Here is a 13720-nt window from a genome sequence, read left to right as displayed (position 1 = left end):
GCCAGGTGAGGAAACGGGCTTGTTGAAGAAGCCACCGTTTTTTCCTACCCCCTGCGGACCAAGCAACTCGCTTTTGCCTTCACCACTCTTCCATTGCACAAGTCACCCAGGTAGCGCTAGGTGTTATTAAGCATCATTCCAGAGATGGGGAAACTGAGGCCACACAGGGAAAGCGACGTGCTCACTTGGACGCGCTATACTCTTCAACAGCCTCTCTGTCCCCCACCCCTCAGGTCTTCAGAGCACCCCCACCCCTCCAGCCCTGCCTTCCTCCCAACCCCAGGGGGCAAGTGAGGCTGAATGAGGTCATGTCAGGAAGGACTCTGAAGTGCCGGAGGCAACAGCCCAGGTCGTCCCAGGGGAAGACGAAACGCCTCCGTCCTGGGCTCTGTGTCATCCCACAGGAAGTTCTCAGAAGAAGGGAGACAGCGGGGTCACGTGGGGGCCGTGGCCTGGCGAGCTTCCCTTCAGGCCTCAGGGGGGGCCTCCCATATCCTGCCCAGGGGTCTCTCTGGGGAGCACCGTGCTTCCACTTCCGGGGCCTACGGGCAGAGCAGGGTGCCTTACCCTGGTCCCGGGCAGGGAGGGTTTGAGGCCCGGGCATGTGACTGGGCAGCTACGGCCTCGGTCCGGGCCCAGTTCTCCAAGAGGGTCACCTGGGACACCTCTGATGTCCCCTCCAGCTCTGACAGTGCCCAGTGCCCGCTACCCTGGCCCAGAGTCACACTCCCCAGAATCCTGTGTGCCTTTAAGGATTGCCCCGCACGAGCGCAGGGGATTCGTTAGAAAGCAGGTCATCCCAACCACCGACCGCGGTAGGACCATGGGCTGCGCAGGGTGACGTGGCGAGAGACCTGGCTCCCGCCCCTGCCCCTCGCAAACATGCCCTGTGCCTCGGTTCCTCTTGATAAAAATGGCAGTCAAAGCCCGAGGAAAGAAATGCAGGGATGGACGGCAAGGCCAGCTCTCTCGGCGAGGAGGACAGTGTGCGGAGAACTCGGCGGGGGTGGCTGCAGGGGTGGGGAGGGCGAGGAGGGTGTGGTGACTTTGGGGGGAAATGCTAAAAGCTCTACTCGTGGTTTTGCTCACAGCCTCAATCCTGATAGAAATGGTGTCTAACATGTCATAGCCTTTTGCCTCAGTTAGCCACGTGTTCTCTCTCCTATGCTGTCTCTTGGATGCCCTTCCACGCCGGTGGCAGAGGTGGATTAGCACTCCCAGTTTACAGATGAGAAAACTGAGGCTCAGAAAGATGAACTAATCGGCTCAAGGACACACAGGTAGTGAAGGGCATCCCAAGCCTCCAGCAGGTCCCCGTCCCCGGAGCCAGGGCAGGGCAGGCTGTGCCAGGGGCTGGGGCCTGTTCCCAGAGTCCTCTCACGGCAGCCTTTTCCTCCTTCTGAGGCCCTTCGGGGAGTCTCGGGTGGTGAGTCCAGGGTGTGGCCAGCAGTGGGCGGAGGTGCTGGAGGCTGCTGCCGGCTGGGCGGGCGGGGCAGGGCGGGCACGGGAACAGTGTGACCTGGACCGCCTGACCTGCGATGGTTGGGGAGGCACGCAGCGGCGGCGGCAGGGAGGCCCCTGGGTGCCTGGGGCTCCACGCAGAGTCTGGGGCCCCGCGCCGCCTGCCCTGCCCGCTGCCCTTCGGCCACCGCTGGGCAGCTTCCAGGAGGGCTGGGCTCCCGCCCTCCCAGCCGCTCTCCGCCGGGGAGCCTGCTCAGGCCTGTCTCCTCAAAAGCACAGTAGCAACTCCCTGGGGCAGAAAATGTCTCTTCTGAGAGCAAGACAAGGTTTAATTAAGCCCTCAACGCGCACAGTTGAGCCTGAAATTAGGGTGGTGAAGGGAGGGGAGACAGCAATCCAGGACAGGGGGCCAGCAGCCCTGCAAGCAAACGGACAGGTCCCGGCTCGGTTACCAACCAGTTCTGACCTGGAAAGGGGACGATGCCGGGTTCCTGCCCCCTGAGCTCCTGGTTGGGTGGGTATTGGGGTCCATGGAGAATTTGGGAAGCGGAGACGGGCCGCCTGCCTCTGAGACTATGCAGGGTCTCTGGGGGTTGGGAGGGTGCTGGGGGTCTTGCTGTGAGTGGCGCTGGGCAGGTGGGAACCCTCCCGTCCCTGAGGGCCGCTGGGCTCCGGGGAAGTCAGTCAGACCTCAGCACAGGTGTGCCAGGGTCAGGGCTCCTGCCCAGTGCCCAGCTTGGCTTGCCCAGGTGGGCAAAGCTCACTCTGCACCCCAAGGAGGAAGGCAGCAGCCAGCTCTGATGTGCCCGCCGGTCGGGGCACCTGGCTTTAGGGACACGACAGCTGACACTTGCTGTGCGAATGGCCGCGGGCACCGGCAGGGGCAGCGTGAGGGGCACTAACTTCACCGCCTCCACCTGCCCAGGTCTTCCCAGGTTGCTCTCAGAGTCACACCACAGCCCCCGCCTCACAGCCTCCTTTGCCTTGCGCCTTATGTTTGCCCGACTTTGCCAGGGACTGAGGCGGGCAGGCGGGCGTGTCATCGCTTGTCTCGGGGCAGAGAGGCTGTTGCGACAGAGCCCCTGGGTGCGTGTACAAGTGCACGCGTGTAGCTCCGAGGGAACAGGCGGGCCTGGCCCCGCAGGCCAGAAGCTGCTGCAGGTTCTTGGACGGTGAGGGACAGCCCGCTAAAGAGGTCCGAGGAGGTGCCTGTGCTGGTGGCCATGGGAAGCTCACCCCGGGCCCGGGCGCTCAACTGACTCCCTTTGGGTCTGGCACCTCAATGGCTCCCTCCTGGGACAGATGGGAAATCCTGGCACAGCTCTCCAATACCGAACCCGGGGGCACCAGGGTGATGACTGGGAGTGGGGCTTAGGGGGGCCCCCACCCAGCGGCACTTGCCTCCTCCACAGCATCCCCACCTCTGTCAGTGTCCTGTGGCCGAGACAGATGGCCACAGACCTGGGGCTCTAACCTAGCAGAAATGGAGTATTGCACAGCCCTGGAGGCCTGGAGGCCACCGTCAGGTGTGTGTCGGCAGGGCCTCCTCCAATTTCTGGCAGCCGCGGCGTTCCCTAGCCCCATCGCTGCAACCCCTGCCTGGGCCTTCGCCTCGCCCTCTCTGTGGGTCTGAGCTTCTTGGCCTCACTCTCATAAGGACGCTGGTCAGTGAACGCAGGGTCCCCCCAGATAGCCGAGGAGGACCTCACGTCGAGATCCTGAACTTCATTGCATCTGCAAAGACCCTTTTTCCAAAAAAGATCACATCCATCCACGGGGCCTGGGGGATTGGACGTGGACATATCTCTTCCCAGTGGTCAGCCAGCCGTGGCTCAGACACCTCCGGGTGGGGAGCTACTACGTCATGCGTTGGCCCAGTTCACGTCCAGACAGGTCTCATTATTTTAAAAGTTCGTACTGGGGTGGAGCTGAAATTCCACCCGGAAGGAAGCTCTGCCCACTGGCCCTGGATCTGGCCGGCCTGCGGAGCACATGCAATACGTGCAAATAAATAAACAATCCCCGCTACCCTCTGCCCTCGACTATAAAACCAGAAAAAGGATGAGGCAGCTTCGTCCCGACATCAGGATGGTGAACCGACCTTGGGGCCAGGAGACCTTCACTCTCTGGTGGCTCCGTCCCCAGGACCTTGTGCCTCGGTTTCCCTACCTGAATGCCAGAGGGCCGGCTGAGTTACTGTTTCCATGGGACGCTTTTGGGACGCGCATCCTGAATATTCACAATTTGCGCTGGCTTATGGAACGCTCTGGGAGGTCCTGAGTAAAGGGACCTCCTTAAGTCAGTATTTTCCAAACAACGAACACACCATCCTTTCACTGACTGCCACCTTCTTTCCTCAGCCCCCAGAACGTCGGTGCGGCCTTGGAGAGCGTGGTCTCTGTGGTGCTGGGGGTCTTTGCAGCTTTCACGATCTGCTGAGGTCAAACCAAACAGTGGAGTGCAGAGTGTTGGGTGCTCAGCCCTGCTTGTTGCTAAGCATTGTGTTGGAGGTAACAAATGATCCATTACAGGATGGGAGTCAAAAATCTGGAACATGAGAAGGCCGTCCGAAGCCGCAGACAGCCAGGGCGTGGCTGTGGGCCAGGGCCTCCTCCCAGGAGCCTGGGGAGGAAGGAGCATTTCCGCGGCTCTGCCCCGCCGTGCCCACTGGGATCCAGACCTCACCTTGACCTCAGACTCTATCTGCTGAGCCCTCCTGCATCAGGCAACACTACCTCTGGGTCTGGCTCTTCCAGAAGTTTCTGCTGAAGCTTCCAACTAAACCTCCTACCTTTGCTGGGGGGAGGGCGTGTTGGATCTCATAGAGGTTGGATCTTAAGAAATGGGAGCAAGAAGAATACCTACCTGGACCTGCCAAGGGAAAGACTGTGCTGGTGGGAGAAGAAGAGATGAAGGTGTGTCCCCCGGGCAAAGCCTGAGGGTGATTCCAGGTGGGGGTGGGGGTGGGGGCTCCATCCCTGGGACCAAGAGAAAGACTGGAACCTTGAAATGAACATTAAATAAAAAGAATAGAGCCCCAATGGACATGGACAACAGGGGGATGGGAGCATGAGTTTGTGTGTGGGGGGGAGGTTGGGGGTTAAGGGGGGGGATGAGGACACATTTGTAATACCTTAACTAAAAAAAAAAAAAAATAATAAAGAATAGAGTCGAAACCGGTTTGGCTCAGTGGATACAGCGTCAGCCTGCGGACTGAAAGGTCCCAGGTTCGATTCCGGTCAGGGGCATGTACCTTGGTTGCAGGCACATCCCCAGTAGGGAGTGTGCAGGAGGCAGCTGATCGATGTCTCTCTCTCTCATCAATGTTTCTAACTCTCTATCTCTCTCCCTTCCTCTCTGTAAAAAATCAATAAAATACATTTTAAAAAAAGAATAGAGTGAACTGAAGAGGCCACCAAGTTTATTGCCCTGTCCCCATGGGAGACGATGCCTGGGCTACTATCTTCCGTCTGTAAGAGCCCCCGAAGGGCAGCCCAGCTCAGGTCCACGCTCACAACACTCGTGACCTGGGCTTCGTGGGCAATGCCGGCTCACCGAGCTCTCAGATACGCGTCCAGGCTGTTTAGCATAGGGCGCCAGTTCACACTGGCATTATTTAACCCTCACAGCCTCGAACATCTTGCAGGCACACGCACTGAAGCACAGGGAGGTGAAATGTCTTGCCAAACGTCAAGAAGCAAAGCGAGTTGCAGGACCAGCCCTGTCTGGCTCCCAATCCCACCCACAGCTTTCGTGGTCATTTAGTAACGCACCCGGCTCCTGATGGTGTGGGCAGTTCTCCCTGCATCTGACCCGAGTCTCTCCTCTCCTCGCCTGAGTTGGATCTGAAGGAAGGGCCATGTAAGTAGGCAGGATCAGCTCCCCTCCCAGCCTCGAGAGCCATCACCATCCTCTAGCGCAGGCAGTGGCCTTCCAGGTATTGGGGTGGGGAAATGTTTGCTTTCTGTTAATGAAAAGAAATAGATGTGATAATAAGCCAATGCCCAACCCAGCGCGATAATCGGTGTCCCTAACAATAGAGCTCTGTGTTTGCTCTTGGCTGTGGGCTACAGTCATTGGCTGCGGTCACCGCTCAGGAGCCCCTGGGCACGTCACCCAGGGTGGGGCCCCAGGCACCCTTACCTGGGGAAGGTCAAACCTTCCTGCCTGGAGCTCCCAGAACTCACCGTGGGAAGTGAGGTTCTTACAGCCCTGCCGCAGGGTGTCCCAGCCCAGAGTGAGGGGACTGTGCCCGGCTCGGGGGTTCAGGGGGCCGTGGCAATGGTGCCCTGCACTTGAAAGCAGGAATCTGGCGTCTGGTCCAGCTCTGCCTCTGCACCGTGGTTGACCCGAGGCAAGCCGGTCTCCCTCTCTGAGCCTCAGTTTCCACATCTGTATAATGGGGGTTGAAACAAATGATCTCTCGTGTTCCTTCCAGCTCTGACAAGACAGGACGCTGTAGCCCCGGCTCTTCGTGGAGCTGCTTTATGCTTTAAGCATACGGGCCCTTGGCCAGTGGTGGCAGATCTCAGAGCTCCAGGAACCCCAGCTCTTCCTCTGGAAGGTGGCTGGCCGTCCGTTCCTGCCTCAGCTCCCCGAACCCGCCCTTTCTTCCCCACTTTCTCTAGCTCTCGTGTGCATGGAATTTCCTAGTTTGTGAGACATCTGCAGAAACATGATTCCACTGAGCCTCACCACAGCCTGGGAGGCAGCAAGGAGGGCGTGCAGGGCACCAGCAGGAGCCCAGGCCAGACCTTCCCACCTGTGTCACCGCACGCTGCCCACAACTACAGAGTGCTTATGGGAATGGGGCAGACGATAGACAAATAGATGCTGCACGGACCTTTAGATAAGTGAGTGCGTACGGGCATAATCCTCCCCGGGCCTCACAGGGAGCAGAGGGAGGCTCAGAGGGATCCAGTAACCGCCCAGCGTCCCTGGGCTCTCAGCAGCGGAACCAGGATTGGACCTGGGCCTCTTTGAACTAAGCCCGTGGCCCTTTCTGGTCATCGCGCTGGGCCCAGATCAGCATGCTCCATTCCTCTTTGCAAACGAATGAATCAAGTGTATAGAGATGAAGTGACTTAGTCAAGATTTTGCAGCTCCGAGTGGCAGACCCAGGAATCAAACCCTCCATCTTTTGCCTACAAACTTAGGGCTATTTCTGGAAACATCATAGCTGCCTCAAAAGACAAGTGGAGTCCTTCCCTCCCTCCTCCTTTCCTTCCATCCTTCCTCCCTCCCTCCTCCCCTCCCTCCCTTCCTTCCTTACCTTCCTTCTAAGAGCTTCTGTGCCCCAGGCAGCCACCACACCCAGGCTCTCTGTGTCTCTAAAAGCATGGGGGTAGGGGTACAAGTCCCATGTGGCAGCCCATGTGCCTAGTGACCCACAGCAGCTGATCCATGGGGTGCCAGGGTGGGGTGTGCTGACACCCAGAGGGTGCTCAGTTGGGATGCTGGTGGCACCTGGCCCCACTTGAGATGTCTCATACTTGGAGTGTCTGGCTGAGTCTCTGAGGTCTGTCCTTCCCATCTGAGCACACCCCAGACAGCTGGAGTGAGAGGAACTGCCTGAGTGTGAGCATTAAACTTGGGCTCTTCCCATCCCTGACACCTGAGGTTTCCCCCCACCCCCCACCCCCAACCTCTCCTCTCAGTCTCCCATCCTCTACCTGCCATCAGGGTGATCAGCTTAAAGCTAGATTTTTCAGATTTAGGCTGCAGCCCATTATATGGGTGCGGGGCGGGGGGGGGGGGGGGGGGGCAGCGAGTCTTGCCCCAAGGACAGAATTCAGAGTCATTGGGAAATCTCAGGCTTATGTGCATAGTTCAGATCATGTCCTCTCTTCTTAAGAAATCATCAATGGAGGAGTCATATTTGCTTTAGATTGCTCTCCCTCTCACCACTGCCTCTGTTTGGACTTTCCGTGGTATTTTCAGGCAGCGTTTCTTGCCTTCCTGGAGCTGAGGTCACTTCAGCTCCCTCGACACCAGCGTCCGGACCACCTAAGCCTCCCTCTTCTTCCGAAGGGGATGCCTTCAGAGATTTGGAGACAGCTCAGGGCCATCCCCTCCTCCCCCTCCCGCCCCCGCCCCCGCTATAAACCTGAGACCATTCCCCTGCCCTCAGTCAAGCCCATCAGTTTCTTCTTGCCCCGAATTTGTATATTTTCCTGAACTTGGACTCTTCCTTAATGCTGTCTGCTCTGCAACCTCCCCCACCTTCCCCTGTCAACATCCCATGGGACTCCCAAGGCCGGTGTCACTGCCACCACATTTACGAGGCCTTTTCTGATGTGTCCCGTCTGGTATGTTCTTACCGTCGGCATCAACCGGGGAACCCTGGCAGCTGCCTTGTGGCCTTTATTGTGTTCTGACTTGTTTGAAAGTTACTGGAGAATTTTCTTCCTCCTTCACCAGGTTCCAAATTTAAAGACAGACACTTCCGTACTGGTCTTTGCTGTTGCTGTTGAAACCTCGAGCAAATAGTCAGAGCCAACAGTAGGTGCTCTTTATGTGCTCAGGGCACATCAGTTAAGGCTCTTTTAGGTGTAGGTGACTGATACTCAACTCCAACTGGCTTGAAAAGAAAAAGGAAGTTCTTGCCATATAATGGAGCGTTCAGGAACAGAACCACGGTAGGCACCATGGGGTCCCTTAGAGACTTCTTGTTCTCCATCGCTGGGCCCTGATTCCTTCTGGGATGGCTTTCCTCCTCGTAGCCGCTCCTCGAATAGTAGCTAAGAGGTGGTCTCTCATTTGAAAAGGAGAGTGTTCTTTCCCAAGGGTTTCAGCCAAAGCCTTAGGTCTGCCTCTCAGAGGCCAGGCTTGGGTCACCGGTACAATCCTGAACCAATCAGTAACAGCCGCCAGGGAAGTGGGTGTCCTGTCTGGCCAGCACCGGATCATGTGTTCCTGTGTCCATCCCTAGGGCTTAAGGGTAGGGTCAGCCCATGGCACATGGAATGGGAAAGCGGAGGTTCCCCAAAATAAAATCAGGGCGCTCTTACCGGAAGGGGGATGGCTGACGGGCCAGCCAAAAGACAGAGAATCAGCAGAGAAGAAAAGCGAAAGGACTGGCAAGTGGGAGACCTGGGTACACCGTGCTCTGCATGCAAGGTTGGTTTGACCTGGAGCCCAGGACTTAACCTAACCTGAATCTCAGTTTCTTTGTCTGGAAAATAAGGCCACTCATGGGAGCTCTGGCTACTGCATAGGCTGTTGGGAAGGTCAGATGAACCCCTGTGCAGGTGATGTGTCTGTGTGTGTAGACATGGTTTGTAATGGTTTGATGTCATGCTATCAGGAAGATTTGTTAACACCTTCTATACCAAGAGTCTGGGGCCTGAGTGCATGTTTGAATCCCAGCTCTATTTTATTTTATTTTTTTTGCTGTGCTACCTTGGGTGAGTTTACCTCTCCTGACTTCAATGTTCATCTATTGAGTGGGGGTAATAATCGTAACAACCTCATAAAGTTGTTGTGAATATTAACTGAGTTAATGTGTATGACTCAATTAAAACACTGTCTGGTGCAAGGGAAGCCCTATAAAAGGTTTTTTATGGGTGTCCTCATTGTTAATTGCTTCATGCCCCCACTATTTTGTGTGCTACCCTTTATTCTTCCCAGCAGGATGGTAAGCTGCCTGAGGGCAGGGCACATTCAGACTTCAGGCTTCTCTTATGCTCTCCCTCCCCCTGTAAGTGCTCGGACAAATCCTGGGGCGAGGCTGATGGGTGGCTGTGACAGTCGGGCATGGTCCTGGTTGACCAGATTAGAAGTGGGCAGAATCTACCTGGCGCCTCTGGCCTGGCCATGGAGCAGGAGGGGGAAAGCTCACTCCAGGCCTGAATAGCCTTTCTCCCTGGACTGTCAGGTCCTCAGATCCTCAGAATAGGAGGGTGAGAGAGATGTGTTTCTAAGTGGGGCTTGAAGATGGCTGGCAGGAGACCCATCCTGAGTGGAGGACTAGTGGGAAAGAGTTTCCCCCTCTAGGACGTCTGTGCCTCCCTGGCCCCATGACAAGCCCTAGGTTCAGCCCATCCTCTTGGTGGCAGATGAGGAGGCCGAGTTCTGGAGATGTCAACAGGCATCGCCCTGCTCACGCAGACAGCCATAGCAGGGCCGCCCTGGGACCTGTTTCCAACTTGAAGCTCAACCCAGAGCTGAGCTGCCTCTTCTGTGCAGATCTTAAACCCAGAGGGGAAGCAAGAAAGCTGTCTTCCTCCTCTATGGACCCAAAAAGCATTCCTGCCAGGGGTAACTTCTGTTCTGACTCATAAAGATATTTCTGAATAATAGCACTAGTCTCTTTATCTCTGAAATGTATCCGGCTTGACACACACACACACACACACACACACACACACACACACAGGAACTACCCTGTTCCTGCCTGAGTCTTTCTAGGGCAGTGACTACTCAGTCTGCAGAGCTGTGAGCTGGTGGCCAGAAAGGCCTCATTTGCATATATGCTTTCTGAGAAGTGTTGCACAAACTCCAATATAATTCTGAATGTAATCTAAGGGGACTAAATGGCTTTCGTTGTTGTTTCCTAATGGAAGGTAACACACAGTACAAGTAAATAAGGGGCCCTCATCTGAGGGGCGAGCTTGATGGATTTTTAGAATTCATACCCGTGGAACCACCAGCTAGATGCAGATCACTCGGTTTGATATTACCATGACGACTGCCTCTAGAGCAATAGTATCTTGACGGCCCGTTTTCATCTCATTGGTGTATATCCCATACGAGCAATGGGAATCATGGTGGGCAGAGGGACATGCCACGTCTCAGAACACTTCAGCTGGGAGGGCCCCCCTGGGGATTTAGACGAGGCTGAGGAAGGCCACAGGGGAGGGAGGGAGCCCTGCTTCTTCCCCCAGCTGTGTCCCCCAGATGTGCATCTCTCTTGATCAGCATCTCTCTTTTTTCTGCTCCCCACACCGGAGGGATGCAACCCATTGCCCCCGGATTAGTGCCTGGGTGTATCCGTGCCGTTTAAAGGGAGGGGAGGTGCAGTCTGAGAAAGCCGTGCAGGTTGTTTTGATGCCGCCCCCACCGGGATGAGGTGTGAGACTCACTGATTGACTGTATTTCCCCATCCCGAAATGCCGCCATGAGAAGATACATGGGGGTTTAATAGCATCTACGCTGGTTATCTCCCATTTGCTGAGGGTGTGCCTTCCCCACCCCCACCAGATCCACTGTCCACACCCTCCCTTGCCCTTCTCTGTGCCCTGAGAGGCTGACCTCCCTGGACTGCCTTTGACCAGAGATGGGAGAGGAGGTGGGAGGGATGGGCCTGGCATCCCTTCACCAGCCCCTTCAGCTCTCTCCCTGGCAGTGGTTGCCTTTCCCTCCTGCTGCCTGGTCCTCGTTCATGGCCCCAGTGCACACAAGGTGCTAACATCACTGTGTTCTCCCCTGGGTCACAGTTTCCAGCTGCTGCTAGGCTCTGGGTGTCACAAGATCCTTGTGCTGTCTTAGTCCCGTCTGCACCTCTGTCTGGAGTTTCTCCATCAAAGCCTCCCCCTTTGAACCACAGGGTTGAAGTCTGTTTCCTGATGGACTCCTGACGGATTCAGAGGTTTTCGGACAAAGAGAACCACTTCCATATTAAATAGTCATTGATTATCAGGGGTGCCCGGCTTTCAGAAATGTTAAAACATCATCAAAGTGTACGGCTTACTATAGAGAAAGGAGGGCAGGTTCGCTCAGGTGTGGTGGGTAGAGGAGGGCTGTGGACCATTAAGAGTTTGCTTCTGACCCGTCCAGGCTGGGAACACGGGTAACCTGCACGTAAAGTCAGGGGCGTTGGGTCTGAGTTCAGGCTCTGACACCCACAGGCTGGGAAACCTGGAGTAGGCTGCCTTGCCACTCTGCTCCCCGGCCTCCTCTTTGGCAATCCCGAGTCACCTCAACTGGTCAGGGTGTTGTGAGGACAAGTGAGGCCACATCCGCGAAAGGGCTTCATGAATTACCCAGCCCTCAGATGTGTGGGCCAGCCCAGCCCATGGGAGGCAGCCATCCTGGGATTCTAGTCGGGAGCCACACGTTGGGCTGGCGGGACAAAGGAGAAAGCTGGCAAATGCAGGCAGGGAGGCCCCAGAGATCCAGAGACAAAAATGAGAGGGCACTGTTCTCCCCACCCAGCTTCCTGCCCCTCACCCCTTCCCTTGATGTGAGCTTTCCTTGGGCTGAGTGAGGTGCGAGGCTATTTATTCAGCAGAGAATTGGGTGTATGACAAAGCCATGGACCAACCGGATGAGGTCCATGCTTGCTGGGGACCAGTAAGAGAAACAAAGGCTGCAGTAGGAGGCGGGTCCTGCAGTGTCATAGAGGCCCAGCTGCTCTTCCAACCCGATCACTAGCCCACTAATCAATTCTCCTGGACAAATTCCTTCACCTCACTTTCTTGACCTTTGACCAGGAATAATACTCACCTCAAAGGTTTGTTGGGAGGACTGTGTGAGCCACTCCCAGTAGTGTTCAGCCTGGTGCCTCTCGGTAAGCTCTCAGTAAGGCTGGCCTCTGCTCCCCGTAGTTATGTTACTCCCGGGAGCCAGAGGACCCTTTCGCACTGGGTGATCCTGCACTGATCCCCACGGAGGGAGCAGTGGGCTTGGAAGCTGAACTGGAGGTCTGGCCAGACCAGCGCCGGTCAGTGCCCTCCGCACCAGGGCTCGGCTCTGTGTGTCTGGCCCGCGGAGGCCTGAAAGGTGAGGGCAGGCTGCAGAAGGCAGCAGGAGCTCTGGAGCAGGGGAAGGCCGGGATCAAAGCGCTCGGAGGCACGCCGGGGCGCAGCCAAGGGAGGCTAGCGACTTGCATCAGCACAGATTCCGTGATGCTCTGCAGACTTCTCGGGGCTGCTGGGCTTTACGGGAACCCACAAGAAAGGAAAGGGCCGGGGACCGGCAGGGCGGGGGCGGCGAGGGCGCGACGGTGCGCTCTCCCGCCCGCGCGCTCCCGGCGGCGCCTGCCCGGCTTGGGCGCGCCCGAGACGGCCGGGGCCGCTCCCGCTCCCCTCCTTCTTTCCCCCCGCGTTACTGGAAGGACTGTGTGGGAGAGACCCAGAAGCACCCGGATTTTCGAGTGCGGGGCCGGGGAGGGCCGGGCAGCCTCTGCAGGACAAAAGAAAACGAAAAGTGCATCTTGTTCGCGCCTCTTGGACAGGCGGCTGCTCTCTGGAGAGCCCTGGACGCCGGGATTGCGCCTCCCTTGGCCGTCCCGCCTGCCTCCCCCCCCCCCCCCCCCCCACTTCTCTGAGGCGCGGGAAAGGGGAGGGAGAGAGAGAGAGAGGAGAGAGAAATGAGAAAGTGTCACGATTTCTTCTGCAGCTCCCTCCCACACGGTCCCCACCCCCAGTTTTCTGGGTTTTGCCGCTGCCGCTGGGGAAAGGGCTGATTGGTTTTGCGTCAAAGGACTGCATTTACTCAGTCCTGCTGGGAGAGGCACGTAAACAGCTTGGCAGGCGGCGCTCGGAGATTTTAAGACACACACACACCTAAGCCCCCGCGGCCGGCCGACGCGTGCACCGCCTGCCCCACGCCCCTCGCCCGGCCACAGAGGTGGGGACTCCGCCCCGGCCCTCGCGGCGGAGGTCGAGGAGTCTGCCTCTCCTCGCCTCGCCGCCCCGCGCGCGTCCTTGGGGATGGAGCTCGGGACAGAATGTGTTTTATAACTGTAAACAATGACCCCGAGTATTGTTTGGGATTACCGTATCTTGGGGCCATTGGGGCGGCCAGATGCCGCCAGCCGTCCCGGAAACGCCAGCGCTTTATATAGAGCCCCGGGAAGGCTTTGAGTTCCCGGCTCTATTTTCTTTCCTTGCAACACCCCCACTTTACAGATAAGGAAACTGAGGGGCCGGAACTGTGATGTGTTACAGTGCACAGCGCATCACAGTCTTCACGCATCTTCCCCTTGGGTCCTCACAAGGATCTAGGGGTGTAAAAATGGCGCCACTTAAGAGTTGGGTAAACTGAGGCTAAAGCAGAGCCGGGACCAGACCCGAGCTCCTTGACTCCTCGCACAGTGCTCCTCCGGGCCGCCTCTGCAGAAAGGTTTCAGCTCCAGAGCTGACAAGGGCCTTGGAAGGTCACCTGCCTCCAGCCCTTCGTTCTATAGGGAGAAACTGAGGCCCAGAGACCTTGAGGGACTCGCCTGAAGTCCCACAGCTCAGCCTGGCTCCGGGACCCAAGGCCTGTGCGCTTTACCCCAACCTCGCCCCGCCCGGCTCCACGAGGCGGGAAGACC

This window comes from Myotis daubentonii, chromosome 12, assembly GCF_963259705.1.
Source record: "Myotis daubentonii chromosome 12, mMyoDau2.1, whole genome shotgun sequence".
In the NCBI taxonomy this organism is placed as follows: domain Eukaryota; kingdom Metazoa; phylum Chordata; class Mammalia; order Chiroptera; family Vespertilionidae; genus Myotis; species Myotis daubentonii.
The sequence above is the reverse complement of the archived record's forward strand: the minus strand, read 5'-3'. Positions refer to the sequence as shown.